Source organism: Schistocerca cancellata, chromosome 8, assembly GCF_023864275.1.
Source record: "Schistocerca cancellata isolate TAMUIC-IGC-003103 chromosome 8, iqSchCanc2.1, whole genome shotgun sequence".
Lineage (NCBI taxonomy): Eukaryota > Metazoa > Arthropoda > Insecta > Orthoptera > Acrididae > Schistocerca > Schistocerca cancellata.
The window spans coordinates 505,573,993-505,589,073 of NC_064633.1; positions in this window are offsets into that span (position 1 = coordinate 505,573,993).

A 15,081-nucleotide genomic window follows, 5' to 3' on the forward strand; every position below is an offset into this window, starting at 1 on the left:
AATCTCATTCTGGAAACATCCCCCAGGCTGTGGCTAAGCCATGTCTCCGCAGTATCCTTTCTTTCAGGAGTGCTAGTTCTGCAAGGTTCGCAGAAGAGCTTCTGTAAAGTTTGGAAGGTAGGAGACGAGATACTGACAGAAGTAAAGCTGTAGGACCGCGCGTGAGTCGTGCTTCGGTAGCTCAGTTGGTAGAGCACTTGCCCGCGAAAGGCAAAGGTCCCGAGTTCGAGTCTCGGTCGGACACACTGTTTTAATCTGCCAGGAAGTTTCATATCAACGTACACTCCGCTGTAGAGTGAAAATCTCATTCTGGAAACATCCCCCAGGCTGTGGCTAAGCCATGTCTCCGCAGTATCCTTTCTTTCAGGAGTGCTAGTTCTGCAAGGTTCGCAGAAGAGCTTCTGTAAAGTTTGGAAGGTAGGAGACGAGATACTGACAGAAGTAAAGCTGTAGGACCGCGCGTGAGTCGTACTTCGGTAGCTCAGTTGGTAGAGCACTTGCCCGCGAAAGGCAAAGGTCCCGAGTTCGAGTCTCGGTCGGGCACACAGTTTTAATCTGCCAGGAAGTTTTTTACTTTCTGATAGATTACAGTCGACACGGTATTTGCTTTGATTGGCAACTACACGATTATATTATAACGCTACTTATGAGTAACCCAATTGTCATTATTCCTTATACACTGTATCTGCTTTATCTCTGCGCAAGTTTTGTACGTTCTTCTGGAAAGTAAAATATATTTTGGCAATGACTTTTGTGGCATAGCTAAAATGAGACAGCTTTTTTTTCGTAACATAACAGTACGCTACAGGCCAGTGCTTTCAAGGTCATGGCAATGAACGTAATAACTATGACATTTATGCGCTTAGCACTTTACTTTTGTATAGGACAAGGTAAGTACATCGATGTTTGGAGAACTTGCTTATGGACGACGATAACTACGGCACATTTTTACCATCAACCAATGATAGAAATTTTCTTACAGCAATAACTGTGGTTTAGCGATACATGACACACATTTAAGTTGTTACTTTTGCACCGTGCGAGTGGCAAGGACAAGGAGCCCTAGCTAATATGGTATTTGCTTATACAGTTTTATACATCGGTACCATATTTCTCCAACGCAGAATTACACAGCTATGTGGTCATTTAACTGAGAGAAGTAAACAGTTTAATATGTCCCTGACATGTCTACATAATTACATAGTTGGATTACTTTGCACCTACGAAATGGTTATTTGTCTGCATTTTGTGAACTGTTCACATATATTTTCGGAACCATTGTGACAAGCCAAGAGCTTGGAGGGATGTATATTGTATGGGATCATGATTTTTTAAGTACGTTTTAGGTTTATGACACTATTGAAACGAGCAGAGATTTTTTTTAGTGGTTTCGAGATTTTTGGAGGATGCTACGACGTTATTCAGAGTTGACTGAAGTGTTATTACAAAAACGATGTGTATCATGATGCTGAGATATGTTTATGATCAACAATGCGATGTTATATGAGGAATGTGCTTATGCTTCGTGTTTATTAGGATGAAGTATTGAAGCAGTATCGACGTAGATCTATATGAATTATGAATAGGGGTTAGGGACTCCGGTTTGTGGAAAAGAAAGTTGAAAACCAAGAAATGTACTTCACGAGCTATCAAACGTCGGTATATAGGTGAATGTGAGTACTAAAATGCCGACAGAAATTTTGGGACACTCTTATTGATGAGATTTCGTTTCTATACACTTCTACTGCAACTGTTCAACCTGTGAATTTTTTTTCTATTTTGTATGAAACTGTCGTTGTAGCTCGAAATGTTGTCGCAAAAAATTTTGGTAAAGAGTGTATGTGGCCTTGACGTGATGCTCTGCTGTGCCCGGCTGCGCACTAGCTGCCTGGAAACCCCTTTGTTGTATTGCCTATCAACTCTACTGGTGCCACTTACGCTGCTGTGAAGCACACTGCACTCCCGCAAGCAGGCACACTACTGTAGTCAACGTTGTCAGCTTTGTAAGTACGTTTTGTTGACCTCGGTATTGACATTTCTTTTCAGAAATTGCCACTAACATGACATACTATTATTTGGAAACATATGATTACACTTTGGAGTTTATACATTGTGCTACTTACTGTAATTCGTATGAATTGATGAGAAATTTTCTTACTTCAACACACCTGATTATGGCAAGTGTCTCTTTACGAGAGTTGAGAGAATTCTTAGTGACTTGTGAAATGGCCCATGGCCACTGAATGATGTTTATATGTTTTGTTTGTACATATTCGCTTATTTCATTTCATACCTAGTTTCTAGCTGAGCTGCAGCATTGGTTTTATGAAATAAAATTCAACACATATGCTAATGTGAACACTTTATGTCAACATATACATTAAATAATAATTTTGTGATCCATATTCTTAAAAAAAGGGCACTTGGAAATGAAAGAACAATATGTTGGAGAAGGTACTAGGAACAGCACTGCATACACAATTTTCTTTTCAAGGACTTGGTAATTTTTTGATAGAATAAGTTGTTGTTGTTGTGCACCACTTTAGTATTAAGATGTGAATAGACATCTCCCTTATCTGCATTACTGTCATTACTGTAATATTTTTTCTGCTTGTGCTTTGTCACGTTTAGGTAAAAGTTTTTCCATTTGCAGCTGCTATTTGTCAGGAATTGTCCTATTAAATTTTATTTTCTATTACTGTGCTAAGCCACTTTTACCCCTAATTTACTTTTTTCAGTAGATTTAAGTTAGCTTAAGAGGGGTATACTGTATAAGGAAATAAGTTATGATGAGTTGGGATGAAATGCATTAAGAAGCTATAATGAAAAGGACTAATTATTTTGAAATTGGACATGAACAGATAAAAGTAGGGTAAAGTGACACCAGATTTAGGTAGGATTTTCTTGGAAACAATTGATGAGGTAAGAAAAATATGAAAGTATAAGCACTGGTGGAAAATACAAATACAGATGGCATGCATAGATAGGATTTTTTGTTATGGGAAAAAAGTGGAAATAAGAGAAGTAAATGAAATATTGCCTGGAAATGAAGTAGTTTTGGCTGAAAGTAAAGGAGGTTTCAGCATCAAGTATATTATTGAAAAGAGAAAAATGAAACAGAGGTATTAAATGCTCACCACAAGTACTGCAGCAACAAATGTTACACTGATAAGTGACCCTGTCCTTTCCCTTTCATTTACTCTGCTATGTTTATGTGTATCCCTGTGTGTCTGTGTTCTTCCTGTCGATGTGTGTTTACCTGATAAGATAAATTTGGTAGATTTTTTTTCTTCTGATACTAAGCTGCATTCTTTATGATGAGGAATACTGTTATCCTCAAATATAATCTGTTTTTGTAACATATTCTTTACTTTGGAAAGATGTTCAGATGTTATTTGTTCTGTTACGTTTTCTTTTAAAGCCCATGTGTCAACTTAATGTTTCAAAGGATATCCTCGTTTTTCATTTATTTACTTTGAAACGTCCCCTTTGAAAAATTAATGAATGATTGTACTGATAAAACCCTTACGTTATTTGCTTTTTAAACAGCTCAGTAAAACTGAACGTACTCAGACATTACTCTCTTTATTTATTCTGATCAACACTAAGCTGACACACAATATTTTTAGCGCAACGCAATCTGACTTTCAAAAATCCCCACAAAAGAATGGCCCTGACTAACATTAACCTATAACTTTCACGAATCACTTACCTCACAAAAATCTTCGTTACTCGAACTACTGCAATACAGCGAGCGCCAACACTGCCAGCTAAATAAAAGATTGTAACTACTGAAGGCACTAACTACTGATAGGCATAGTTAGCAAATGAAAGATTATGATAGAGAACGAACAATGTATTTACCTTAACAGTGTTCAATAGTTCATGACATCCTTTCTCTCAAATTTACTCTGTCTGACGGACACACGTCCAGATCATCCGCTCTCAAAACTCCGCCATCTCTCTCCCCACATCCACCACTGCTGGCAGCTCACCTCCAACTGTGCGCTGTTCACATCCAACTGCCCAACACTACAATGGCGAATATTCCAACAAAGCCAACAAGCCACAGACTGCTCAGAGCACAACCAGTGATTTTCATACAGAGCGCTAGGTGACGTTTTCAATATAAAAACCTATACAGCCTACTTACAACTTATGTCAAAATTCCTGTTATACTCATGTATATGATTATTTCTTTTCTTTTTGTAAAGCCTGTATTACTATATATGTTGTTTGTATTATCATGTTCTTCACTGTAATGACGTTTTCTTTACATTTGTAATTGTATTCTTATGATGTAAAACAGTATTTCTATAGACATAAGTTCTCCAAGTTAAATAAATAGTAGGGATTCATTTTACTGCACACATTTGTCTATTGATCATACTATATGTATAACATATGACGGATTATACGACTGTGTCAGTGCTTACATGTGTGTTGATAATTCAGCAAGAGACTGTTTAAAAGCATTGCTGGTTTGAAGGATACTGCAAAAAAATTAGTTAGTGCACTAGTGGTGGTTCATGGACTTGCTACACTTTCGTCAAGACTTTTCAATTGTGATTGTGCACCCACACAGTCGCAACATATCACTGCTGGCCATCTCTATAAGGTCTACAGTGGCTATGCACCTTTGGTGGCCCATTACGACCATAATTTCTACAAGGACTACAGTGGGTCAGCACCTTTGGTGGCCTATTACTACCATAATTTCCACAAGGAATACTGGGAGTTTGCTGTGTGGTTCGCTACCAATTCCACCCATATTCTTGAAGATTACAACTGACTCTGCTCTGGGTCTGCTCTGTTGTGACCTATTACCAATCTTCGCAACTAAAATCTTCATATCAAGAGTCAGCACTGTGTTTCTGTGGGGAGGACAACTCTACTTTTTGAAGAATGTATGGTCGTCCACTACTTACATGTGCCTTTTCTTTTATTGCTAAGACTTCGTGCATAAACTGTCATAGACTACTCTTGTGATGAATGATTAGGACTGTCTAAGGACTGTGAGGAGAATTTTATTTTATTGACCAACGGCTTCTTACAGAAACTTTTTGCGCAACTGATCTCTTCGGTATTGTTAATATAATTTTTTAACAAATTACTATCGGCCACTGTCCAAAACACACATAAAATTTTTGAGAGGCGAAGGGGGGGGGGGGGGGCGAAGTAAGTAGCCTGTTTATGTGTTTGTGTGTTGGCAGCACTTTAGACAGCATTAATCCCACTGACAGAGCTCTCTGCTCTCGAAAAAGAGTCTCTGTGTTTGCACGGACTCACAGTTAGAAGTGATGGAGGTTAGCAGTGTTAGCACGAGCGGACGATTTAGACCTATGTCCATCATGGAGATTTAGTGTTTGTTGGAAATGGATTGTAAAATGACGATTGATGTATCTGCGAATGTTTGGATAGTAGAATTATTAATGATTATACAATGTCACATGATTAAGGCAAAATCTGTTAATTACATTGTTTGCTCTGCATCAAAATCTTTCCTTAGCCAGCTAGATTCCTATTAGTAGTTAGTTCCTATAGTAGTCAGAATCTTTTTACTTAGCTGGCTGTAGTTGCTGCTTGCTTGAGCCGTGCATGGCTCGCCGTCCAACAGTTTGGTATTTTGCACCCTGTTTTAACGTATTTCCATCTCACCACGTTGATTTAAATTTCTGGTATTACTGAGTTGTTTTGCCTAGCCGTCATCGCCGCTAGTAGCGCGTATCGATATATCCCCTTTGATAGGATGTTTGCTGTGCCGCTATTACTTTCCAGTTGTCATCTGTCGTGGAGTCAGTCGGAACGTACGAGGAGGAGAGTTCACGGGCAGGTCGGTTCGTGATTTGGGCCCTGGAAGTCAGTTGCAACGCGTCTGGAGCGCAGCCCAGGCCAGTCACCCGCCGGCTTGCAGCAGCAGTGAGCCTTGCGTGGGCATCGCCCGCCCGACCGTTGCCGCCACGCATCACTTAGGCCGGGCCTGACCTTTGATGGATTGCTGGTCGGTCTGTTGGTCCGAGGACATCTCCGTGCGGCGTGGTCGACTAGGCCGCTGGCGGTCTCTGCACAGTGTCGGAGTCTGTCTGAAGCTGTCCGATCGGTACGAGCATCGTCACTCGCCGGCCCAGGATGGGAAGGTTGAGTGGTTTTGAGCGTTACATTGTCGGCTCTGGCATTACTGTTGTGGGGGTTTTCCTGCGAGCAACAATGAGTGAAGTGTTCGAGATAGCCACCGTCAGGTGTAATTGACCTAGTTAATTTATCCATAGTCAAGTGAACCAGTGGAATTTTCTGCTTTGTGGCCGTTAGTGTTCTGGTTACCTGCCCTGGCCGCTAACGTAGTTTTCACGCAGTGTCTGTTCCTCCCGTGTTGTTGCTGCCCAGCATGGTGTGTAGCTTTGGCAGCTCAGTTCTGAAACGCATTTGTTTGGGGATAGTGATATTTGTATTTTTTGTGTGTGGGGGGGGGTTCTTGAATTCTCGTATATTTCGTCGTGGAAAGCAAGCGGTTGATCGGTCGGTCCGTAATTGTCCATTGGTTTGGTTCGCACGAATTAAGTGTAGTTGGACTCACCTCCTCTCTCGCCTAAGTGAACGAAGGCAGACCGATCCACTGGAGACTCCTGAGTGTTCTTCTCATAATTATCCTTTTGGAAATATTAATGTTGTTGTAATTAAAGCGTATTTTATATTTTAAATTTGACAAGGTTGGGTCTGGGCCTTCAGCCCTGGAATAATGTTCTCAGTTTCCTTCAAGTCCAAACTTTATCGCCTTCTGATCTTGAAAGGTTATTGTAATTTCCTCTGAAAGATTTTACAAGCTATTGTGGGCCTTCCGCCGTTGGTGTTGCATAAAGGAAATTTTCAAATTTAATGTATTGTTTTACTGATTGTTGCAATATATGTTTCCTTAATTTGCAGAATTTAACTTTATGGTCTCCAGCCATCTTATTGCGTTTGGTTATCTCTTTCTGTGCACCTTGTGCGCCATCAGCCCTGTTAGCAACTTAAAAGACTGTGGCCTTCTGCCTTCAGTAATCATTATAGTATATTTGGAATTTGAAGATTTAATCCGGCGGCCTTCAGCCACTCCTCATGCTGATCTAATACATGTGTACGATTTATCTTATTCCTAAATTTAACTGTGTGTCATGTCTTCTCAAAATTGAACTTTTTCTAAAGCATCTGTTTGGAGGCCTTCAGCTGCGAAGCAAATTTAATTCTTTCAAAACTGTATTTGTGAACTAAATGATAATAAATTACAATTGCAAAATGAATGCGACCGCAACTCCCTTGACCCCTTACAGAATCCTAATTACCTGTTAGCCCTGCGTGATTTAGCGGGCGTTTCATTGGTGTTATTGCTGTAGTTCGTGTAACGAAGATTTTCTGTGAGGTGAGTGAGTCATAAAAAGTGTAGGTTATTGTTAGAATTTCTTCTAATTCAAGGCCATCCTTTTGTGTTAGCTATCTTCAATCAGACTGCATTACGTTTGTAAAATGTGGGCCCTAAATGACATGAATAAGTTTGGGTAGCATTTGTCATGGCAAATTCTGTAGGTCAGTGTTGAAACGATAAAAACAAGTAAAGCATTGAGAAGTTTAAACAGGTTCTGTAAGCATTTCATAAGTTTAAGCAAAAACGTTGAATTTTAAACTCAATCTAAGCTCTTTCATCGGACTACCACAGTTTACTGGGTGAATCCTGACTCCAGATCACTAGTTTCCAATCATGCACTGTTCAGTGGCGTTGCTCTTTACTTCATCTCAAGCGTCACTCACCACAGATCTCAAGAATGTATGGCCTATGAGCTGCTGCAGCACTCATGCCCACTAACTCCCTATGCACAATTACTGAGCTAGCTGGACTGCTGGCACCTTTATGGAACTCAGAAGCTATTCCTTCCGCTGATTTCGTGCCACCCTCCACTGTGCTCGACGGGGCCTGCCAGTCACTATATGACGCCTGCTTCTTCTTGGTCTAACTGTGAGAGTTCAGTCACGTTTCGCCGTCACACTCACATCATCATCAGTCGACTCGGGAAGCTTTATAAAGATTGAAATCTCCCCAATGGATTTGTTACTCAGGTGACATCCAGTGACTAATCCACGTTCGATGTCACTGTATCTCCTGTTATGCTGTTACGGTTTCTCTTTTGACAACGCCATACTCCCTGCCTCCTTTCATACTTCTGTGTTCGACTGTCGTGACATCTAGTGATCAATTCTGTATTACACAGGTAGTCACGATATTTTTCAAGAGACAGTGTAAGTGTCCAGCTACATTCGGAATCGAGACCTGGATGCTTACCTTTCCCCTCCCTTCCCTGTAGTGCATGGTTCCAATTAGCACAGCCAGGCACTCCTCACGAATTGACACAAAAACATCAAATCACCACAAGCACCACACCTATCCCCGCTTCTCAATTCTACAGTCGCCCTTGGATGGTGCTGTGAGACCAGTGACTCTTAGCGGCGTAGCTTGAAGTTTGTTGCTGAAAAATAAAGTGCTATCCTTTCGCTGACTTTTATTTCTCTCGGAGGCATTCGTGTCTTAGCAGTGTGGGAGAGATATGAAAGTAGTGGAAGGAATCCGTGACTCGACGGATCTCTAAGTTGGTCCGTGAAGGGTATTCAGACGGTGAAGGGCAGGGGGAGGAGGAGTTTAAATCTTCGTTTCGCACAAAGTTTTAACTCGTCAGGTACAGTGATGCAGTGGACGACTTTCAATCAGTGCACGCTAAGTAAATTTGCAATGATATCTCCCCAATGGCGCTTTACACATTAATTGTAGCTGAAACACAATAAATTTAACTGCTTGTGAATTAATGGAGCCCTGCTATCATTTCCTTCTCTTGCAGTTGCAATAACCCACTTATGAAAGCAAATTTACTAGATATAAATCCATTATGTAAAATAATAGGAATAAAAGACATATTGAATCTACAGACACACACACACACACACACACACAGAGAGAGAGAGAGAGAGAGAGAGAGAGAGAGAGAGATAGAGAGAGAGAGAGAGAGAGAGCACATTAGAAACACACATTCGTTGCAGCACTTAAATCCAATGTAAACACAGGAATTCTTTGAAATATATTCGGCAACTGACAGCTCAACAACCTACGAGTTAAATACGCAAAAAACACATCACGTGCTACGCTGAGCGAAAAAAATGAGACTGGTGCAGAAGTCAGAATAAAACTGTAGCAAGCGGCAGGTGAGTGAAAGAGGCTGCCAAAAATGTATGGTTAGTCCGCAAACGAATGCACGAGAGTGGCGTAATTTTAATACACGTGAAATAATGTCATATCTACCAGAGCACATCTAAAAAGCAGCCCTCTTACAGATTGCTCACATCGCTTTTAAAACGACTAATCCGAAATACCGCTGTTGTTAAAAAGGAACAGAAAACTGTTTTGGAAATTGTTTCTGAATTTATCTTGTGCAATACACAGTGGCGTAAAATTGTGCGCACGCAATCAGAGCAAGTGGCAAGTTCATAATGCTGCAACGTCAATCTACATCCATCGTGTTAAATAATTTAAGTTTTTAAAGGGGAGGTGTTAGCTATGAGATCTGCTTATAACAAGGCAATAAAATAAATCGTTAGTGATGTGGGCTCAATTTAAACAGATGTTGGACGGCTATTATCGATGTACTCCTAGTTTCTCATTACTAGCAGACTGTCTCTTAAAGCTGCCGTTCTGGAAACTTTCGTTGTTGCCTCATTTTACTTCAGATTTGGTGTCCATTACATACATAGAAAATGACCTGGAGGAGAACTCCTAATTAGACAGCCCTATACATTTCCATTATTTGATAATGGCTTTAAACATCATTCATTTTTCGTTTTCGCTTCAGGTTGTGTGCTCCATTCACTGAGTCAGCATTTGCGTTCAATATTAATGCATTGCTATTTACTTTCTTTATGTCTATAATATAGTTTAGTTCACTTGTTCGGTAGACACAAACCAGGAATTGTTTCCTGCATCTACAATAGCCAATGGCCTCCAGAGGCGAGGAGATACATCATTCTTGAAATGCTTTCATTTATTTCTTCTTTTGTCGTCAAACGTCACTTAACACTGGAATAAACCGATATGTTAAAGAGAAAGTAGAAACAAAAACAGTACACGTAATAAATAAAACAAATTAAGAATAATAGTAATAATACCGTGTAACATCGAGTTTGCGCATTTCCCGCCGCTTCTCTCTGAAACTACGTATTTATCATTGACAACCAAAACAATGGATTTCAGATAAATATTGTACAACATTCGCAGTTAGTGCTTTCAGAAATAAATTACGTGAGATTGCACCCAACACGATAAAACATACTGACTCCATACAGGTTATCAATTGAGGCTTAAAATTTTGTGTTTGTATATTTATCTTTGTTACATAAAGCTTTCAATATCTATTTACGCCTAGCTTGTTCATCTAATGCTTGGTTGTAGATTTATTTGCAAGACATTTATAATCAACAATATAAATTTTAACTAAAGCTGCGATAGCTGTGTCTCTGTGGCTATACCCTATATGTATCACCAGATGGGTTACTCCTGCCGATACATCATTGTTCCCCTATTAAAACGGAAATGTGGTTATAGCCTAATTTGAAGTAATAATTATATTACGGTTTATGTATGTGTCCTTCCCCATGAACTACGGACCTTGCTGAAGTGAAGTGGCTTGCGTGCCTCAATGATACCGATACCGCCGATGCAACCAAATCTGTGGGACATCTGTGGACAGTGAAAACTAACGTATGTCTCCTGTGTGTGGAATGTGTAAGAATAACAATATGCCATCAAGCTTTCGTAAAAACATCATTGCCGCGCGGGGTAACCGCGCTGTCTAAAGCACTTTGCCACTCCTCACGTGGATCCCCTAGTCGGAGGTTCGAGTCTTCCCTCGGGCATGGGTGTGTGTGTGTTGTCCTTAGCGTAAGTTAGTTTAAGTTAGATTAAGTAGTGTGTAAGCCTAGGGACCAATGACCATGATAATATACAGAATAGTGGAAATAAAACTGATAATCTCTTTGACGACCATGAGTCTGACTTTCGAACAGGTAAAGGCACCAGAGTGGCAGTCTGACGTTACGGTTGATAATGGAAGCAAGACTGAAGAAAAATCAACACACGTTCATAGGATTTGTCGACCTGGGAAAGGAGTTCGGCAGTGTAAAATACAGCGAGATGTTCGAAATCCTGACAAAAATAGGGTTAAGCTTTAGGAAAGGATGGGTGTTATACAATATGTACAATAACTAAGACGAAACAATAAGACTGGTAGCCCAAGAATGAAGTGATCAGATGGAAAAGGGTGTAAGACAAGTAAGTAGTCTTTCACCCCTACTCTTCGAGCTGTACATAAACGAAAGGTTAAAGAGTGGGACTAGAAGGTGAAAAGGATAGCAATATACGATTCGTTGATGACATTGCTGTCCTCAGGGAAAGTGAAAAAGAGTTACAGGAGCTGTTGAATGGGATGAGCAGTCAAGAAGAACAGACAACTGACTGAGAGTTCATCCAAGAAACCCGAAAGTAATGAGACGCAGCAGGCATAAAAACAACGAGATTCTTAACGTCAGAACTGGTGATCACGAAGAAGATGAAGTTAAGGAATTCTGACTCATAGACGAAAAATAAACAATGACAGATGAAGAAAGAAGGACATAAAAGGGAGATTAGCTCTGGCAGAAAAGGTATTCCTGGCCAAGAGAAGTATATGCTATCGAACATACGCTTACGTCTGAGGAAGACATTTCTGAGAATGTACGTTTGAAGCAGACAGTCCTGTGGTAGTGAAACATGGGCAGTGGGAAAACCTGATCAGAAGAGAAACGAAGTATTTACGATGTAATGCTGCATAAGATACGTGAAAATTAGATGGACTGATTGGTACGGAATTAGGAGTTTCTTCGCAGTATCGGAGAGGATTGAAAGTCTGTAGAACACTGACAAGTAGGAGCAGGATGATATTGCATCTGTTACGATATCAGGACATAATTTCCATGGTACTTGAGAGAGCCGTAAATGGTAAAAAGTGTAGAGGAAGACAGACGCAGGAACACATACTGATAATAGCTGATAACATAGGTTGTAAGTAGGCTGTTTAGGTTTTCTTATTGGTAACGCCACGTAGCGCTCTGAAAATCACTGGCTGTGCTGTGTGCAGTCTGTGGCTAGTTTGCATTGTTGTCTGCCATTGCAGTGTTGGGCAGCTAGATGAAAACAGCGCGTAGCGTTGCGCAGTTGGAGGTGAGCCGCCAGCAGTGGCGGATGTGAGGAGAGAGATAGCGGAGTTTTGAAATTTGCAATACTGGATATCATGAACTGCTATATACATTATGACTTTTGAACACTATTGAGGTAAATACATTGTTTGTTCTCTATTAAAATCTTTCATTTGCTAACTATGCCTATCAGTAGTTAGTGCCTTCCGTAGTTTGAATCTTTTATTTAGCTGGCAGTAGTGGCGCTCGCTGTATTGCAGTAGTTCGAGTAACGAAGATTTTTGGTGAGGTAAGTGATTTGTGAAACGTATAGGTTAATGTTAGTTAGGGCCATTCTTTTGTAGGGATTTTTGAAAGTCAGATTGCGTTGCTCAACAGCGTGTTACATATTTTTGCAGAATCTGGAATTACAGTTAACTTCGAAAAGTCGGAATTCGGTAGGACAAAGGTGAAGTTTTTGGGACATATTATTTCTTCCGAAGGCATTCAGCCGGATCCTGAAAAGTTAGAAGCAATCAGAGCCATTCCAGTTCCTTGCACAAAAAGACAAGTCCGTAGTTTTCTAGGTCTCGTAAATTTTTACCGTCGTTTTCTGAATATGCAAATTCTTGTTACACCAAAACTTTGTTCTCTTACTGGAAAAAATACTATTTGGAACTGGGACGAACAAGTACAGTTGGAATTCAATTCTTTGAAAGAATCGCTACTTAACGCGCCAATACTAGCTCATCCAGATCTGTCACAAGATTCCTGCCTTAGCACGGATTCTTCTAAAGTCGGTCTAGGTGCCCATTTATTTCAAGAAGCCATAGAAAATGACACTACCGTTCAGAAAACCATTGCGTTTGCTAGGCGAGTGCTAACAAAAACTGAAAAAAATTATTCCGTTACTAAATTAGAAGCTTTAGCTATCGTTTGGGCATTTAACAAATTCCGTTACTTTCTTTCTGGTAAGCACGTAAAAGTATACAGTGATCATCGTGCATTACAATTTCTTATGTCTTCAAAATTAAATCATGACAGGTTAAAACGTTGGGCATTGTTTCTGCAAGAATTCCACTTCACAGTAGTCTACATTCCCGGCAAGGACAACATTGTTGCGGACGCACTGTCACGCGCACCGGCTGGGCTTGAGAAAAGTAACACAGATGGCAACCTCGAGATAAATTTCAGTATTCTTTACATTCAGAAAGTCGCCTTTGAAAACTTCATCACCACCTCTTTAAAGGACATTGCTCACGAACAAGATAAAGATCATATTTGGAAAGACATCAAAAGCAAATGGCATGAAAAGACACACACTCAGATTCGGCATTATTATCTGGTTAGAAACGACATACTCTTCAAACGCTGCACTGTTGATGATAAGCTATAAGGTACTTTGCATTCCAGACGATTTTGTTAATAAGCTCATTTGGTACATTCATTTCAGCTACGAACATTTTGGTCCACGAAAATGTAATCATATTCTTCGAACGACTTGTTATTTTAACAATATGGAAAAGAGAATTCGAAGAGTCATGTCTATTTGTAAACTTTGTCAAAGTCGAAACCATCTACTATCTCACATCGTGCTCCGTTGTTTCCTATTATTCGTTCTAAATTAAAAGAATTTGCTGCTGTTGATCTCTTGGGACCCCTTGTCAGAACATCGAATGGATTTTCGTACATTGTAGTCGCTGTTGAACTTACTTCAAAATTTGTTTCTTTCACTCCGTTACGTAAAGCCACTGGACGGTCTGTATCACACGCCTTTGTTAAAAATTTCTTACGTGAAGTTGGCCACGTTGCTAAATTCATTTCAGATAACGGATCGCAATTCAGATCTGCTGTTTGGTCACGCATGCTTCGGAATCATAAAATGAAACCTGTTTATATTTCATTGTACTCACCACATTGTAACCCATCTGAACGGATTATGAAAGAAATCAATAAGCTTTGCAAACTTTATTGTCACAGAAAACATCAGCATTGGGACATATATTTACACTTATTTCAAAATGAGCTGAATGCAATGCCTCATGATTCCACTGCTTTACCACCTACTCTTGTACTAAAGAATGAAGAACCACCGAACAGAATCAGAGCGCTTGTACCTTTCCCGAATACACGTCAACTTCGACACAAAGACATAATTGATTTGGCTCTTAAAAATATAAAATCTGCAGCAAACAAAAGGAGAAAACTACACGGTAAAGCAAATGCAAAGAAATTATATATTGGTCAGAAAGTTCTCATTAAAACTCATTCATTGTCACGTAAGAAGAAACACTTGAGTCACAAATTCTTGCTAGTTTACAATGGACCTTACAGAATCCGACGTATACCACATGATAATTGCGTTGAAGTTGAAACTCTGCGTATTAGAAAGAGTAAAGGTTTACATGTAAAACCGTTTATTGAAAGATAATCTGCTTTTTAACTTTGTCTTTGCCATAAAGTGTTTCACTTCACATTTCTAGTATGCATTGTCAGACTTAGAAACTGTTACCATGCAACAATGTTTGAAGTTAAATATCCAGTCAAGAACCAAGAGAACTTATTTAAACAGAAATTACGAATGCATTGTTATTGTGAACAGACGACACAGTTTATTGCGTGTGTGCATTCTTGCTTGTTAGTTGCACGATTACGTATCAACTATAAGGCTCACATACTTAGAACATTTACCAGTACTGCTAATGAGATTTTAATGCAACATTTTGGTTTACTTGAAAATACATTCTGGATTTAAAGTACTTTCTGTGAGATACCAGATGACACAGTGGTTAGTTTATGTGACAGCTACACGATTTTATCACAACACTACTAATGAGTGACAATTTACAATGTTGCTTT